The following is a 16,552-nucleotide window of genomic DNA, read 5'->3' on the forward strand; positions in this document are numbered from 1 at the left end:
AAAGAAAATCTCAAAGTATTACAGGATTTGTGATAGAATTATGACAGCTGTTAACTATATTTAATATCTTTATGCTGTTTGATCTTTGTAAAATGGAGATAATATTTCCTTAATGCAAAAGGGCTGAATACAAGGATGAAATCGTTTAAACCTGCAAGGTTCTCAGCTATTGAACTGATGAAGGCTACGCAGTAGGTAGACATTAAAATGTTGATCGGTTAATGGACACATCAGTCTATTTCTGGATAAATTGTTCATACAATAAAAGAGAAATTTTGAAGGAAATTGGGTTTGTCACTAATTGACTGTAGTGCCAGTGCCCAGAACAGAGAAGCCTGCATTATAACACTCACTATCACAGCTTTTTCCTACTCCCTGAAATTTCTATCCCCCTCTACCTGTGGGGGACTTTCTGCTGTCGCTTCACATCCTATTCTCAATCACCATTTCACAGAAAAGAAACAATTCCACCTGTCCTTTCCCAACATCTTTCCTTTTTGAGCCATTCTAACATTTTCTGCAGTTTGCCTGACACAGAGATGACTGTCCTTTCCCTGCCTATTTTAACTCTTTCCCCACAAAAGTGGCCTCTGTCTTCTCTGCCTGCAGTTTTGTGTCCTCTAATGAGGTGCACACTTCACTTCCCGGCCCCCTCCCACCCTGCCGGGTCACTGGTGCACGAACAAGCCCCCACCTCTGCTCCCTGCGGTACTCCACTTCTCACCTCTCGCCGGTACCCCATCTGTATCCATTTATCACCACTTTCCAACTTGTCTAACCTCACTTACCAAGTCATTCTTTTTTTTGTAGCCAATTGAGAATTTTGCTATCAATGCTGGACTTATTAACCTTCAGTCTTCTATGTAGTATTGGATGGAAAAAAAAAAGGGGGGGGGAAAAAAGAAAAAAATAGCCTTGTGGAAGTCCAAGTCAATTATGTCTGCTGCTTCAGCCCTGTCAGCTCTCATTGCCACCTCCGCTCCAAGGAATTAATCATATTTGCTGAGGATGACCTACTCTTCATAAACGGATCTTGCTGACTGCCCCTGTGTAGCTTGCCATTGCAAGAGCCTATGTGGCATCTACGATCTCTGCCAATGCTCGGGGATATAGGATAATATTTCCCTAATTTTGTCATTCCTCCAGCCAACTGCCCCCTTATACCATCTCTTGTCACCAATAGGAAGGTGAGAGCGAATTTTTCTCCTGAAGGCCTCTACACAAGTGACAGTTCCTAGAGTAGGCGCAAATGCATGCAGCAAGGTGACGGCTGATGAGCTGCATAACTCCAGAGGGAAGATGAGGAGAGCGTTTGCAAGCACCCAGTGCGAGTGAGAAGTGGCTCATCTGGGGCCATGCCACAGGCCAGGAGCAGCACTGAGAACAGAGGCAGGTTTCTGATGTCCTTAGTCCTTGCTCTGGTTATTTGTATCTGGGAAATAGCCTCCGTAGTCTTTCTGCAATGGTGTCTGTTCTCCAATAGACAAGCAAAAGATAGGCAGCTACATGTATATTGTTCGTGTACTTCTGTTAACAAAGGCTAATCAAGCAGCAGATTGGAAAAGCAAAGCTGACACGAGTGATGAATGTCCGATGGGGCAGAGGGTGATCGTATGTAATGAAATATGTCAATTTGAGTCATAATAAAAACAAGGAGCTGAAGACCTGACAGGGAGTGTGGAATCCATCTCGGCTAATGCGAGCTGCCTGTGCTAGTGCCTGTAGGTTGGGCTGTGCCTGCCATCACTGGAAGGAGACACATGTCCCCATAGGATGTCCCACCGCCTGCCACAGCATCATGCGCAGGGTGACCTGTATCAAAGGTTGTCTTTCTCTTTTGATGAAGAAGCAGCCTCAGTGGCTAATTTTTAGATACCTAATGTGAAGAGATAGTAGAGAGGATTTTCTAATGATGCATTTTGGTGCAGTTGAACGTTCCTTTGGCTTTCTAAGAAATAGCTGAAGCATCCCTTTTCATCTCCACTCCACAGCATCATGGCAAACAGGGTCTGATCCCCAAGGGTCCTGATGAGAAGAAGAAAACAGTGTTGCCTCTAAAGTGTGATAATGGTACTGGGAATTCTGCTAGGCTGAGATTGTATTTTTTACTCTCAGGTTACCCATTGTCCCAGACTGTGAGCTGAGGACATGGCCTTGGGGAGCAAGGAAGCCCTGTACCTGCTCATCTCAAGCATCCAGCAACCACCACAGCCAGCTTGCACCGCAGCTCTCAGACACTATGTAGAGGTTTTTGTTTTTTCCTTTTGGACTGCAGAACTGCCTTCAAACACAGCTTACAGTACAGTCTACAGGGGCAGCACTTTGAAAAGTTTTGCATATCAAGTGAAACTGAGCTCAGCCAAAAAAAAAAAAAAAACAACAAAAAACACGAGACCATCCTAAATGTAATCCCTGTGGTGTAGGTTTGCACATCTTTGTCTTCAGCGGGAAGCAGTTTTATGTCAAAACAGTCATTTTGACAAAAAGGACTGTTAAGTGTCACTTCTCGCTAGTTAGCCATGAAATTGTCCTTAATATGTGCAGATATTTCAAGTACCACATAAATGTCACTCCACTAGCACAACTCCTCTTGTATATCTGAACCTGAATCTAATTGTTGCATGATGTGAGGAGCTGCATAATAATTGGATTCTCATTGTAAAATGAAGAATATTTCACTATAATTCATGGGATCAGATCCAAACAAGGAGTACTCCAGTTTTATTGAAAGGGGCATGGATCCACCTGTTCCATGTTAACTAAGAGCCTGAGATCTCAACAAATCTTCATAGCGTATGTGAAATTTGGGCTTCATGGGCTTTGCTGTATCTATTTATACAAATTAGGAGGTTTTGTGTGAAAAAAAAGTTTGTGTTGGTTTTGGTATATATCCAAACACAACATCTCTTCTCCCTTGTCTCTGAAAACCAACTTGGAAGTCAAACTTTTTTTTCTTTTTCTTCTTCTTTTCTTCCTCGTTTCTCCATCTGTATGTAGTTAAATGTAGAAGCCATATGAAGCCTGCGTTGCTTTCCTCATGTTTTCACAGCAGACTGTTATTGTAAGGGAAGCTTCCATGAAGTGGCAGAGACCATGCACTGCATTAGCATCTGAGCAGGCAGTGTAAAAAATCAGATCTGATTCTGCCTGTGGAAGATAAATGAGCCAGAGTCCCCAATGCCCAAGATTTGGTCATCTCTTTATGAGTTCTGAAGTACCTATTAGCAGCTTTGATGAGTGCTAGGGGAGATGAAGTCTACCTTGAACAATGTTAGAAAGCTGAATCAAATCACTTGAAATCTCCCAGAGGGAGAAACAGCCTGAACTGGTTATAGACACTGTATCCTTTTCCTCTATTGCCTATAAGGTTTATATGAACATTCTGATGGTGGGGGGAAAAGTAAGCATTTTTTTCAGCAAAATCTCCCAAGAATTTGCTCATATCTATAATAGCTACTTCGCCAGCAATTTTATGTATGTAGTTAGTCAGTTTTGCTGAAGCCTTTATCCACACTCCGTGTCTTTTCCTCCACAAAGAGATGCCATCTGCTAAGATGAAGCTGGTGAAAATGAACTTTCCACTGCACATGTTCCTTGGCTCTGCCAAGGCCAGTTCAAGGTGGCCCTGAGGAGAAATGCTGGGACAGCACTCTGTATTTTCAAAGCTCTGCGTGATCAAGGAATGTGTTTTCTTCTGCCTCTGTCCTCCTTGGCTAGTGTACGGATTGCCAGGCACTGCAGAGTATGGCCAGACAGTTAAAATTGAGTTACTGAGATTTAGGAAGTCAGCATGTGTCAGTGGAGCCACAGCAACTGCTTTTGGATTACTTTCTAGCAAAGTAGGATCCCTTAAATGCCTTCAGACTTTCAGCTGGGTGCCTGCCTACATGTATTCCTATTAGAAATGAGCTTGTCTTTATTGCTAACAGACCCTGGAGGGGTATATAACTGTGCCCCAAATTTGTCTGTGCTGGGCACTTTAGAATTGGACTCAAATTCTCCTGAGGTTTGGCAGAGTTTGGTGCCTGTTCTTGGGATCAACATTGGCAGTGGTGGAGACAGAGAGGTGATGCTGAGGCAGAGACAGTGGCTGCGCACCCTGCATTATGCTGCATCTCCTCCTGGCACAGCTGACACCCAGGGGAGCTCTTTCTGGAACAGCTTCTGTCTTCACTGCAGGGCTGGGGAGACTGCACAAAGTAACAGGTTCCTCTGCCTCGAGCCCACAGATTGTATGGGAGAGAGGAAAAACCTGCCTCCTTTTGGGGGGGGAGGGGGGGGAGAGGAGGGGAATAGAGTCATGGTGGTCCTATGACCTGACCACTGAAACATTGTGGTGCAGACAGTATTTGACTATCCCAGAAATTAAAGTGAGTTTGGAGGAAAGGGATTGCTTCCTTCTGCAAGCAGTTGTGCTGCAAGGAAGGCTGTCCCCATGCTTAGCCTGACAGAAAGCCCAAAAGGAGTGCATTGGGAGCAGCTGAGTGTTTCCAATCACTGAAGATGTGAAGCATCCTGTTATCCATGCCCTAACCCTATGTTTGCAGCAAAATGTTCCAACTCCAGCCAGTTTGCTAGCAGATAACAACCCTCTCATCCCACACTGCTGCACCTTGCATAGCCACTCAGGGCCTTTTTTAAAAAAAAATCTTGCTCAGGGAGGAGGAACCATGATCCAGTTGAACACAGTTCATTTTCTTTTAAATGCTTTCAGCGTAAGCTCTGAAGCAGATTTTGATGCCAGACATCTGGGCTGCTCTCACGCACCCAGGAAGGGCTCGCTGTGCCGTAACAGAGCTCAGAGCAGGATTATTTGTGCCTGAGACTGATGGCTGGTAGCAACTCCTGAAGCCTTGAACATTGCATAGCATCAGAGGCTGTCACTGTCAGTGCTTTCTTCACTGCGGGGAGCTCTGTAAGTAATGTTCAGCCTAATTTAGAAGAAAAATGAGTTGGATTTGCAGCAAGAGTGACTTTTCTATAGTAGCCAATGAAGTGGTGCTCTAGGCAGCGGTGAGAAGATCTCATCTGGGGCTGTGTGTGATGACTGTGGGGACTGGAAGGAAAATTGTTGAGCCTGATGGGCTGGCACCGAGCTGGTGATGGCAACGCAGTGCAGCGGATCACTTGCCAGCAAATCAAGCACTGCGTTATCCCCCTGGAGTCAGGACTCTGCTTCTTCTTGGAGATACATTTACTTATTTATTTATTTCCAGGTGCAGGGTATTCCTTGTCTAAAACTAATCATGCTAAATTCCTTAGAGTGTCTTTGGGCTTCTCCACTGCTCGATGTCTTCATAACAGGTGCTCGCTTGTGCCCTCCCTCTGGGCCAGTGTGGGACGTGTGACAAGAGCATGCTGATACTGTAATACTGCCAGTCTATTTTGATTTGAAGCAAAAGAATCAGCCAACATAAAGAGATTTCAGCATTAGAAGATACCAGCTTTGCTCTCTGTCCTTTTTCCATATGAGAGTAGAGCAAACAGCCAGCATTGAGTTGAACTTTAAGCCTTGACCACGAATTTCAGGGATATAAAATGATTTGATTTGAAGGCCTGGGATCCTTAGAGCCTTGCTCCCGCTGTGGGAACAAAAGAACCTCAGAAGCACAAGGGGAAGCCAGAAAAGCTTAGTTAAGCTCTAATGATTGCTGAAGGTAACCAATAAAACTAAAAGAGGAAACAAACCCCAGTATAAAGCAACCCACCCGCTCACATTTGACAAGGTTACTTTGTGAGCTGTGGTTTTGAATGCCCCATCCTGCCCCCAGCCTGAGGGGTGTGTGGTGGCAGAGGTTTTGCTGTCTTTTGCAGGGCAGAGGGACCGCTCGGCAGGAAATGAATTTTCCCACTTGGCATTAGCTGGGGAGAAAACTGATCAGAGTTTCCCACAACTGGGCCAAAGCAAAATAAATCATGCAAACATCTGAAAGCATTCAAAACCCCAGTCCTTTTGTGGCACCTGCTGACTGCACAGGATGTTCCTCTGAGCCGATGTCTCAGCTCTTCACTCCCATGAATGGAGTTTCGAGCTGTGTCAGGCAGCTGCTGCTGAAATCCAAAACAGGGACAGAGCAATGGAGAGCAGGTGTAACTCTGCTGCAGGGAAAGGAAATGCAGAGTGATGGGAATCTGCTACACAAGCAGAAGGCAGTAGGTCCTAACCAGTTGGAGAAGTGTGACCCCTCATCTGGAGTGTATTGTTAATTAGCAGCTATAGTAATCAAGGGCTGCTGTACTCACCCCAGGAGCAGATGGCCTTATCAAGATGCAAAGAAATCTGAAGGCGACAAATTGTGCACTGGTACCTGCCCCTGGTGTTGTCCTGTCCACTGCTCTGTGCTCACCACAGGCTGGATGCTCTCATCCTCGGGGGCTGCTGGGCAGCTTGCTATACAGTTCTCTTATGTTTCTTTCTCTCTTTGCGTATGACTGAAGAGTGATGAAGGCAAGAAAGTCCCGTAGAGACTATTCAAAACGTGTACTACATAGGAGAGTGAGATAAGGAAAAGGTTTATGAGCTGCAGTGGCAGATAACTAATCCTCTACAGAGTTTTTCTATACAAAGGCCACAGGGACTCCCTAAACTTTCAAGCAGCCTCAAACAGCTTTTAATAGACCTCTTTTTCCTGCTTGGCTCATGTGTATTCCATACATTGGTGGCTTGAAGGACAAAGGGAGGTTCACAGTTCACAGGCCTGGTGTCGAGGAGTCCAACCATCCACTACTTTTGCGTATTTCATTGTTGCCTTGAGCAGCTGGGATTTTCATTAACCTGTGTCCTCTACATATCTTTTGCTAGAGTATTCCTTCTTTTCGATATGGAATTTGTTAGAAGACATCTTCTGCACCTTCTACAAGAAGGCATATAACATTGGCCTGTCTCACTGTGGTTGTCTCACTGTTCAGGGTCTATGCAGGACAGTACAGTGATAAGTAGCTGTTGCTCAGCATCCAGCAGCAAACCTTCCAAGATCACAGAATAACAAGTTCAGGTAGATCTCATTCAGTGTGTGCTATTGTATCTCTTCAGGGTATTATCCAAGCTTTGTTATCAGGAAGATAATGCTGCTGATTTTGTGGTAGACAATGCCTTAGGCAGGATGCCAGCAGCAAAAGAATTTTAGTAAAGTAAAGAAGTAAGGATCAAACATTGCTATCATCTGCTCTGAAAGAGTTCCAATCCTTGAGCTCCTCTGACACTGGCAACTGAATGCTCTGTTGGGATTTTATACCTGTGTCTCACTAAGAAAGGAGAATTGGTGGAATAAATGCAACTCATCTAACATGCAGAGGCAGAAATTATTTCTCTGCTACATTATTAAGATACGAGTGTTTGCACTTATAGCTTACTAATATTAACAGAAGCCCTGAACAGCCGGGTTTTATTGTTTCATCAACAATCTTTATTTTTTTTTTTTCTTCCTTCTCTCACTCTTTCTCCCCTTTCTCTTTCCTTCTTTGTCTTTTTTTTCCCCCCTCTCTGTCTCATTTTAGTTGATAAACAGAAAAGGCAACAGCACTAGAACAGTCAGTGCATTGTCAAGGGGCCTACCTTAATCCCCTGAAGTCCCTGAGGAATACTAGGGCTGTGTTAAGTGGGCTTCAAAGGCAGAAGGTGGAATGAGGTGTGATAGGAAACCAGCTCTTACTAACTGGTTCACTTCAGGCTAGCTTTAAATAAATTGCAGCTCTGAGCTGCTTGGACGTTGACAAGAGGGCTGTGATATTTGTGGCTGCACTACAGAGAATTTCAGCCTTTTAAAGCAGGATTGGGAGAACCTGAAAGGACTCAAAGCTGTGAAATTGTAAAACAAAAACAAGACAAGCTTCTCAGCATGGAGGCTCCCTGAGCTTGTCCCTCGATTGCTTCTCTCATAGGCAAATCTTACCTGGCTCTTAAGAAAACATATGTTGTATTCCATATTATTTTGGCTTGGTTTTGGTTTTCTGAGCGGCAGAGCTCCCTGGCAGCAGCTTTGAGAAGCATCTTAGGTAGATTTTTTGGAAGAACTCAGACAATGGGAACTGAGTTCCAGAAAATGCACTTTTTGACATCACTTTGAAAGTCACCAGCAGCTGAATCTAGGGGTGGAAGCAGGGATCTGATTCCCGGGTTAGATGCTGTGAAGGAAAAACCCAAGTCCTGAGTGCTATTGCAAATTTGAGACTGCCAAAGCAGTACACGGGCCTTTTAAGGTTCACTTAGATCTCCTCCTCACCTAACGTTACCAGTGTAGATGTGTTTGGGCGTAAAACTGCACCCAGTTCACCTGAGCCACTAATTGTGTGGAATACCAGGGTGGAGGCTTGATGACAGCTGTAGCCTCCCTCTTACTCCATTCAGATTAAATCAAATCATAAGTGCAGCTTACTCCCAGCAGACTCCTAAGAGCATTGATCAAGTTCCTACTTTTCAGTTTCTTAGTCAGAGTTTGAGTATTATATTCTTTCTCCCTTTCTTAAGCTATTTTTCTACCCTTAATCACCACCAATAGAGATGCAGATTGCTATTGATGTTGGTATAATAGCTGGTCCACCGATATAAATCAACACAGAAGGCAATAAGATAATGTAGATTTATATCAGATGAGGTTATAGTTTGCTTTTAAAGGCAAAGTCTTGAAAAGCTGAGGTGACTGTGAGTCTTAATACATCAACAGTTAGTACAAGTGAGGAGGCCTAGAATGGAGTCATCATTTTATTTGGTTAAATAGTGGTTAGGTTTACAGATCTGGCAAGGGGAACACCTTAATTTTAATCAAATGTGATTTAGAGAAATGTTGACAATGGTGAAGAGCTGTCTTCCAGCTAAAGATGGATAGTTTGCCATTCAGCTGGGTGAGACATGTCTTACGCAGCACTTTCCTGGCTCTGCTTGGAGGACTATGGATGGTGGGGAATCCCCAGGAGGAGCTACACCCTCACCTGCTGCAACAAGACCAGCATAAGCATGTCTGTCTACGCTTGATTCGAAGGTAATCTGACCCTCAGTCACTATCAACAACCTAAATTGCTACCACTGCTAGCAAGGCAGGAATATGGTTTTAGCTACAAAACTGCTTTTCATTGCTCTGGTAACATAAAGTGGCTCTAAAGTGAATACAGCCATTATTTCTCCCTGCTCAAAGACTGTTTTGCATTCAAAGTGGTGTAAAGAAGCTGTTGGGTGATTGACAATCCCATTTCTACATACTGAAGGGCACTATGTCATTTGTGCACGCTCATTTTTCTGACCACAACCATTTTTCAGTCTAGCTGTCCCTTTAGAGAGGAGAGGACATTCTAAGCCAGCAATTTTTAGACTAAACCCCAGCAAACACAGCCTGGGCATGAGGCGAAGTCCAAGGAACGGTGCAGTAAACTAAATAAACACCATGGAAAAAATGCAGACCTCACAGTGGGCTTTCCCGCTGGCTTTTCACTAGTTGTGGTGGTGTGTGGAGTATATCCGCTGCACTTCCCATCATGGCTTGCCCCTCTCACATACAGGCCTTTGTTAACAAGGCCGTGACTCAAAGCAGCCATAAATGATGTGAAGCCACAAGAAAATCCAATCAGAAGCCAGAAGGAATTAGTGAAAACAGGGGAACTGGCAAAGCAGCAGGCAAGGAAAGGTTGCTGTCTGTGTGGTGAGATGCCATGGGAAGCTCTGGAGCCATGAGCTCGGGCAGGCCTCCTTTCTCCTGCAAGGCTGGCCTTTCGCTGCTGCCACTCTCCACACAGCCCTGCTTCACCACCCGGCTGGGCCATGCGGAGTTTGCTGGGAGGTGTGAATACAGCTTGTTCAGCAGCACCCACTCGTACCACTCCCGAGCAAGATGGGGCAGGCAGACACCCAGCTGGCACAGCTGGCCGAGGGGACAAAGCCAAGTTTTAGTCATGTGCCACTTGCGGTTCCTCAGAGGCCTGTGAGCTTTAGGGAGCACACGCAGCAGCAGCCAGCTCCTGGCCATCATCCTTTCCGTGAGGCCCTCTCCTAAGGAAAGGGCAGGTCGCCAGTAAAGTCAGCACAATCCTTCTGGCATGCCCAGGAACCTGCTGCACGTACCACGCGTGAGCAGACAGACTCACGTCAGCAACGCGCCCAACTGGGTCATAGGAGAGGTGCGCAGAAAAGCCAGGCCTGTGGGGCAGGAAGCTCTGTGTCTTCTAATGTGGGCTTTGCAACCCCAGCAAATGGCCACCACAGGGGGAAACAGGTGCTGTTGGCACCCGAAAGCTCTGTTGTGCTCATCTCTTTCAGGGCCTTAGTTGTACTGAGATAGAGGAACCAGGTAATAGCTAGCATTCCCCACCTGGAAATGGGGACACTTCACAACTTTACTCGTTCTCTCCAGTTTTTAATTTATAGGATACAGTTTCAGCTTTGATTCTGCTCTTTTAGAGAGAAGTGGGGAATATATATATTTTGTGAATGTACTAAATATTCAGCTAACTGACTCTGAATCTGCAGCTTAAAGGGGAAGTTCAGGCTGCAGTAATGCTGCCCAGCATAGATCCACCACCTTGCTCTGCTGGGGAGTGAACCCAAGGAGAAAGTCAGAGCTATGAGCTGGCAGGGAGGGGACAGCTAAGGAATGGGCCATGACCCTGCAAGGCGTAGCCATGCCCTGCTCTGTTCCTGGGGAAATGCAGCTGCTTGTCACCCCATTCAGGTCAAACAGCGAGGTGCAACCAATCCCAAAGGCTGTAAACTTCTCAAGGCTGCACCCTCCTCATTGTCAGGCTTTTAAATGCTGTGTAAGTCTTGCTGCTGTGAGAGTGTGAATGCTAATGACAAAGAAAAGCAAAGTCACCAAGCTGTTAGACCCCACTGTGTTATCAATGCGGATGTACCCTTCCTGCCTGCATGCTGCCAGGTGTCCTCCCTGCCAGCTGGCAGAGCTCCATCCACCAGGGATGATGGCCTTGCAACTGTGCACAAGATATATCTGTCTGCTGGCCCAGCTGAAAGCTCCGAAGAAAGCAGTTGACCAAGACAAAAACAGCAAAGCTGTGACTCTCAGGCAGAGCCTTTAGTGAGATTCCCATCGACTTTGTGCAAACAGTTCCAAGTTTTCAGCATCTTATCAAAAAATGAAACAGGAAAAAACTCTTAGGATGGGTGGATGGAAATGCAATATGCCAAATGCCCATCAACATTTAAAATACTACCTAATCTAATACAAGTATTCCTACTTAGGGGTGCAAAAAGTAACAAATGTACATACAATGACAGCTGCAATGCAGGGGGCAGTGTGCAATGGTGTCTCCATAGCACTGGTGACATAAAACATACCAAGACCAATTCCAGTTCAGGGTAACAGCAAGTGGGTAATAGAATTTGTGCTTTTCAGCTCTAAGCCTGCTTGTCTCCTGAAATCAAGTCATTGAAAGATACACTTCTAAAAGCCATGGAAGGCAACATAAAATTTGACCTTGAATACAAGCTGATTCAGTTCCCTGCTGTCACTGCCCAGCCTGCTGCCCTCAGGGAGCAGGTTGCTCAGCTGGCCTTCTACCTAAGATCCATGCTTTCGTCCTTCCAGCTTAATCTAGTAGTGCAGGATGACTTACATCAAGCCGTGGGTTAGTGATCAAGCCTTCCTGCCTGCAGATGAGTGCTTAGTGCTGGATGTGAGGCAAGTGGTTGATGTCTCTCCACAGTTCAAAATGAACAGGATTCTATTTCACTTGGTAGCATTAGTAGATGCCAAGCAGAGAACTTCTTGGAGGTTAACAGAGGGACATGCTGTGGTCAGAGGACAATGCCTTTCTGGCATTTGGTTGTGGAGCAATTCCTGTATTCTATTGTATTCTATTCTGAGAAACAGATCCTACTGCTAGTAGGTGACTAGAACTAGCCAGTGACAGTTTTGTCCTGGCCTTGAATGAAGCCAGAGACCAGAGTTAAATTTAAATTAAAAGTCAAAAAATGTTAGAAGACAGAGAACATGAAAGGGAAAGAGAAGGGTTGGTGTGTTTGCTGAACATTTGCTAAGCTGATTTGTTTCACATTTCTGAAATGGTGCAAATTTTATTTTGTGCAAACCTCCAGTGGTTTCCCAATTAGACATATAAAATTTATTAAACAGTCCTTAAAAGAGATTCAGAATTGACCACAGAGGTCTCTCTCCATTCATAGTAAAACAACCTTTATTAAAAGTGAAGTGGTGGGGAAGGCAAACTTCCGGTGTCCATTTTCAGTTATTTAGCTACTAACCTAATCAGTGACAACTGGTGAGTTTAAGATTTATGACATAACAAAAGCTAAACGTATCCTTTTCTCAGAAGATTGTTCTAGAGAGGGTAATTACACAAGTACAGGCTAAGCTTATTATCTTTCTCTTTCTTTTTTCTTGTGCTATCTCCCCTACTACTCTTCCTTTCTACACTACTACATTTCCTACATGTGCGAAGCTGAAAATTATATTTTGATAATGGACACACAATGAATGTTTAAGAAGGCTGTTTGACAATGTGAGACTTTGTTAAGGAAAAGAGGATACAATGAATAGCTATAATGGGAGTCATTAATGAAGGGACTGTTTTTTTTTTTTTTTTTTCCTGAGGAAGGCTACATCTTAATGCTTCTCAGGTTTCCTCCTCTATTTATACGACACCGTGGAGGTCAAACCTACTGTTAGGTCTTTCCTGGCAATGCATAATGAAACTTAAGTCACTAAAGAATTTCTTAAGCTCTTTTTTAAATGCTAAATATCCCAATTAAATTTTGATTTGGCTGCGTCTATCATGTCTATGAGAGATTCCACCTTTGTTTTGGTGGATAAAGTTCCCCTTCATTCTGCCTCTTGCAATAATTTGAAAATAAAACATGGAACAAGATCATTGAAAATATTTGCATATCTCTGGCTAGTGAGCTTTAGGGAGTACAGGCAACAACACAGATTTCTCAGTGGAAACAGGAGCAGCAAACCCAATTATGGATTGCTCTGTTCCCATCTCAGCCCCTCTGATGACGGGGACTCCCTAGCTCCAGCCTGGCTTGGGGGCCTCCAGCTGTTGGGGTAGCAAAACCCAGCTTCAGCCTCATTTCTGATTAACCTTGAAGCTTCTGGGTAGGTTTGCTTTACTCTCTCCCCTTCCACATTTACCAGCTGCATTAAACTAACTATTGCCCAAGTGGCTTGGTGGATACACTGCATGCTTCTGTGTCTATGGTGATGGAGCAAACTGTGAATGAAATAAGTATTAATTTTCCTGCTGAGTGCCTGTGCATTGCAAGCCCCATAAGCAGGTGCATGGTGAGAGATGAGCAGACGAGTAGGGCAAGGAGAGGAAGAGAGGGAAAGTTTCTCCTTTAGCAGCAGCAATGTATTAGTAGTAGCATTTTGCCATATTGCTAAATTGCTTTTCACTAGAATAGCATGTGAAGGAAACCCACGCTTCAATACCTCAATTTCCTTAATGATGGAGAAATCCTTAGATGAGTTATTTGGTGTCCACATCCTTCCTGTTTTATGCATCCTGTCCGCAGAAAAGGAGGCTTCTTAGTGAAATAAGCCTTTTTTTTTCTCCTTCCTTGTTTTTTTTTTTTTTTTTTTTTTCTCTGCACTGCAAGCGCACCTCTTCTATCTGCCCAGAGAGGAAGAGAAGTAGGCACACCTTCCTCCACAGCCCACCATAGCTCTGAAGTGCCATTCCTGAGGCCAGCACCCTGTGCCCTGGAGATTTAGTGTCAGGACTGTCAGTTGCAGGATATTACTGATGAGTTGGATACACTATTCAAGTCAGGGTGACTGAAGCTGGCATTATTTCTTTACTGCCATTGCTATTGGGCAAAAAGGGCCAAATTTCAGTCTCAGTTTCCCCTGGGTATGTCAAGACTGAGTTCCACTGATTTCAGAGGAGAAGGTCTGTGGTGCTGGAGCAGTGTTATGCTACCTTTTCTCTTTTTTTTTTTTTTTTTTTTTTTTTTTTTTTCCAGTTTCTCTCTCCATATTTAGCTAACATCATCTGTATTGTGAAGTGGCCATTCTGTGTGTTCAGTAAATAGCACAAGTTGGCTGTTCTCGCTAAAACATTACAGACACCTTCATGAGTCCACACTGGAGGCAGCATTTGGTTCAGCCCCCTTTTTCGTCTCCTTTTTCCCTTTTACCTTTTTCTGTCATGCTTTTTATGTCTTTAATTTGAGCACAGAATTAATGAGCACAGTCCTTAGTCCTGCCACAGCCAAAGCCCAGGAAAATCAATAATCTATGTGGTGTTCAGTTATTTATACCAGCTTTATGATACCAAAATATTTTCTGTATTTTCTATTAGACATTTTTGGGCAGAAACTGCCCTCATTGACACAAGAAGAGTATGAGCAGCATACACACTACAGAGATGGAAAAATGAAATTTTACTTTTCCTTTCAAGTTGCTAGTTCTGGGGTGATTTCCATGATTAGATCTTGACTATCTGAAGACCAGAGCAGTCAAGAACGTGTAATAAATCCAGCCATTGCATCTAATTGAAAAGTTTCAAAAGATGAGAACTGTTACAAGAACCAATAACCACATAAGCAGAGAAAGGATACTGAAAAAAAATTTACAAAGCTGCTGATCTTCAATAAGCAGGCCTTTTTTATTTCTAATGTAATGCTATATTACCACATATGGTTACACATGCAGTGATGGGGAGCTAGCTCTGAAAACTGTTCTTTTACTGACTTTTAATAACACCAGATGTCTATGTGGTGAGGAGGAAAGGACTACAACTGAACTGGGAATTGGACCCTGTGGACTAGTTGAGCCCCAGAGCTGTAGCAAAGTCTCTTCCCTTCATACAGCACCACCTCTAGCATTAACTTGCATCTAGAAGTGGAAGATGCTCTGGGTTTTCAGACATCGTAATTCCCTAGCCATCTGTTTGATGCAAGGCTATCATCGTGATACCGCTGCTTATACCACATTGAGTGTTAAGCCATTATACAAATAATGTAGCAAAACCACTCTGTTTTCCGTCGTCGTTTGTCTTTTTCTAGGAAAGATTCAAACACAAATATTTTATTATTTCATCTCAGCAAAGGACATCAGCTGGGCTTGAGAGCCAGAGTACAGACTTATTCTCATGATCTCATCAAACCAGGGGCAAAAACCATGGTAATTTTGTTGTGTACCTGCAAGGACATTGTCGTGCAAGTCAGTGATGGGATTCAAGAGATTTCTGTACTTCACCATAGTAGAAATTTATTCATGTCTTTATATTAAGACAGTATTATATACTATTCCAAAGTGGGAATATACTGTGCATAATCTGGCTACACCTGCTGTGGAAGCTGATGTTAATGATTACCATGGTTAGAAACAGTGCAGTTTGTGAAGCCCTTTCAGGTACTTTGAGCCACCTATTATCTACAAAGAAAAATGTTCATACTGATCAATAAGTTGGTAAACTCAATCTGCATAAGGAGGACTGGTTACTATGCACCTAACATATTTTTCTTTCATTCTTCAGAGGAGGATGCAGCCTAGGAACCACTGGTACCCACCATATGTGAAGGGCTGTGCACCAGTGCTGCATACTGCAGATGCTGCACTGCTGAGCCGTGGTCCAGCAGAGGGTGAAAGGTGGACAAGTACCAAAAACCTGAATGTGCACTCACTCTTATTGAGACGGTACGTGCCTTCCAGTGGGCTATCACTGGATTTATTCCACGCTGTCTCATGCTGACACTGCCAGTATCCAGGAACACCCACCCAATCTATCAGAGGGTTTTGGTTTTCTTCTTCAAAAAAAATTTTTAGGCCCACAGAAAACAAACAAACAAATACTGACAAATACTCAACTGGAAGCTGTTTTCTTAAAAATCTGGAAACCCACCCCTTGTAGTTCAAAATAATAGCTTGTAGCTACTTGGGAAGCCAGCACTCACACCGTCAGGGACTTTTGTGTGAAGGACAAAGCACAGTGGCAGAGCTGCTCTAGGATGTGGATGGAAATTGGCTGGTTCAAGCCATGTGTAGAGTATGTACATGAAGCTTTCGTACATGACAGGCAGGACTTAGAACAAAAATGGATGTTAATGTTGTTGGATACATGCTGTCCCTTCGGAAGACCGTCCCCATTCCCCATTCCAAATGCTCATTTCTCCTCCCTGAACTTAAACTGCAAAGAGAATAAATGAATGCAGAGAGCAATAAAAGCACATAGAGGCAGAACAGGGAATATGCTCAAGCCCTTCATATCCCTGTCATATGCCTTTTTGAGCCACGGGCTTTTTGGCCTAGGGGACAAGCCAAACACGTCCACCAGAGCTTTCTATTTTTGCTCTTGTGTTCTGCTTTTCTGTAAAGGTCTAAAAAGCAAATACCTTTGGGAGCCACTATTGTTTTGTTTGGTTTTTGGGAAAAAATGGAAAAAGAAGGATGATGACGACTCTTCTGCACTTTTTCAGATCATGCACTTTTTATCCCCTGGCACAGTTCGTAAACAACAGACTATAAAATAGAGAAGAGCAGTCCTCAGACGTAATAAATAGAATATGGATTCGATCCAGCATTTTAAGAAAAGATAGTTCCACTTACTGCAATGGAGAACAACGATGCCAGGACGAGATACA

This window comes from Anas platyrhynchos, chromosome 21, assembly GCF_047663525.1.
Source record: "Anas platyrhynchos isolate ZD024472 breed Pekin duck chromosome 21, IASCAAS_PekinDuck_T2T, whole genome shotgun sequence".
Classification (NCBI taxonomy): Eukaryota; Metazoa; Chordata; class Aves; order Anseriformes; family Anatidae; genus Anas; species Anas platyrhynchos.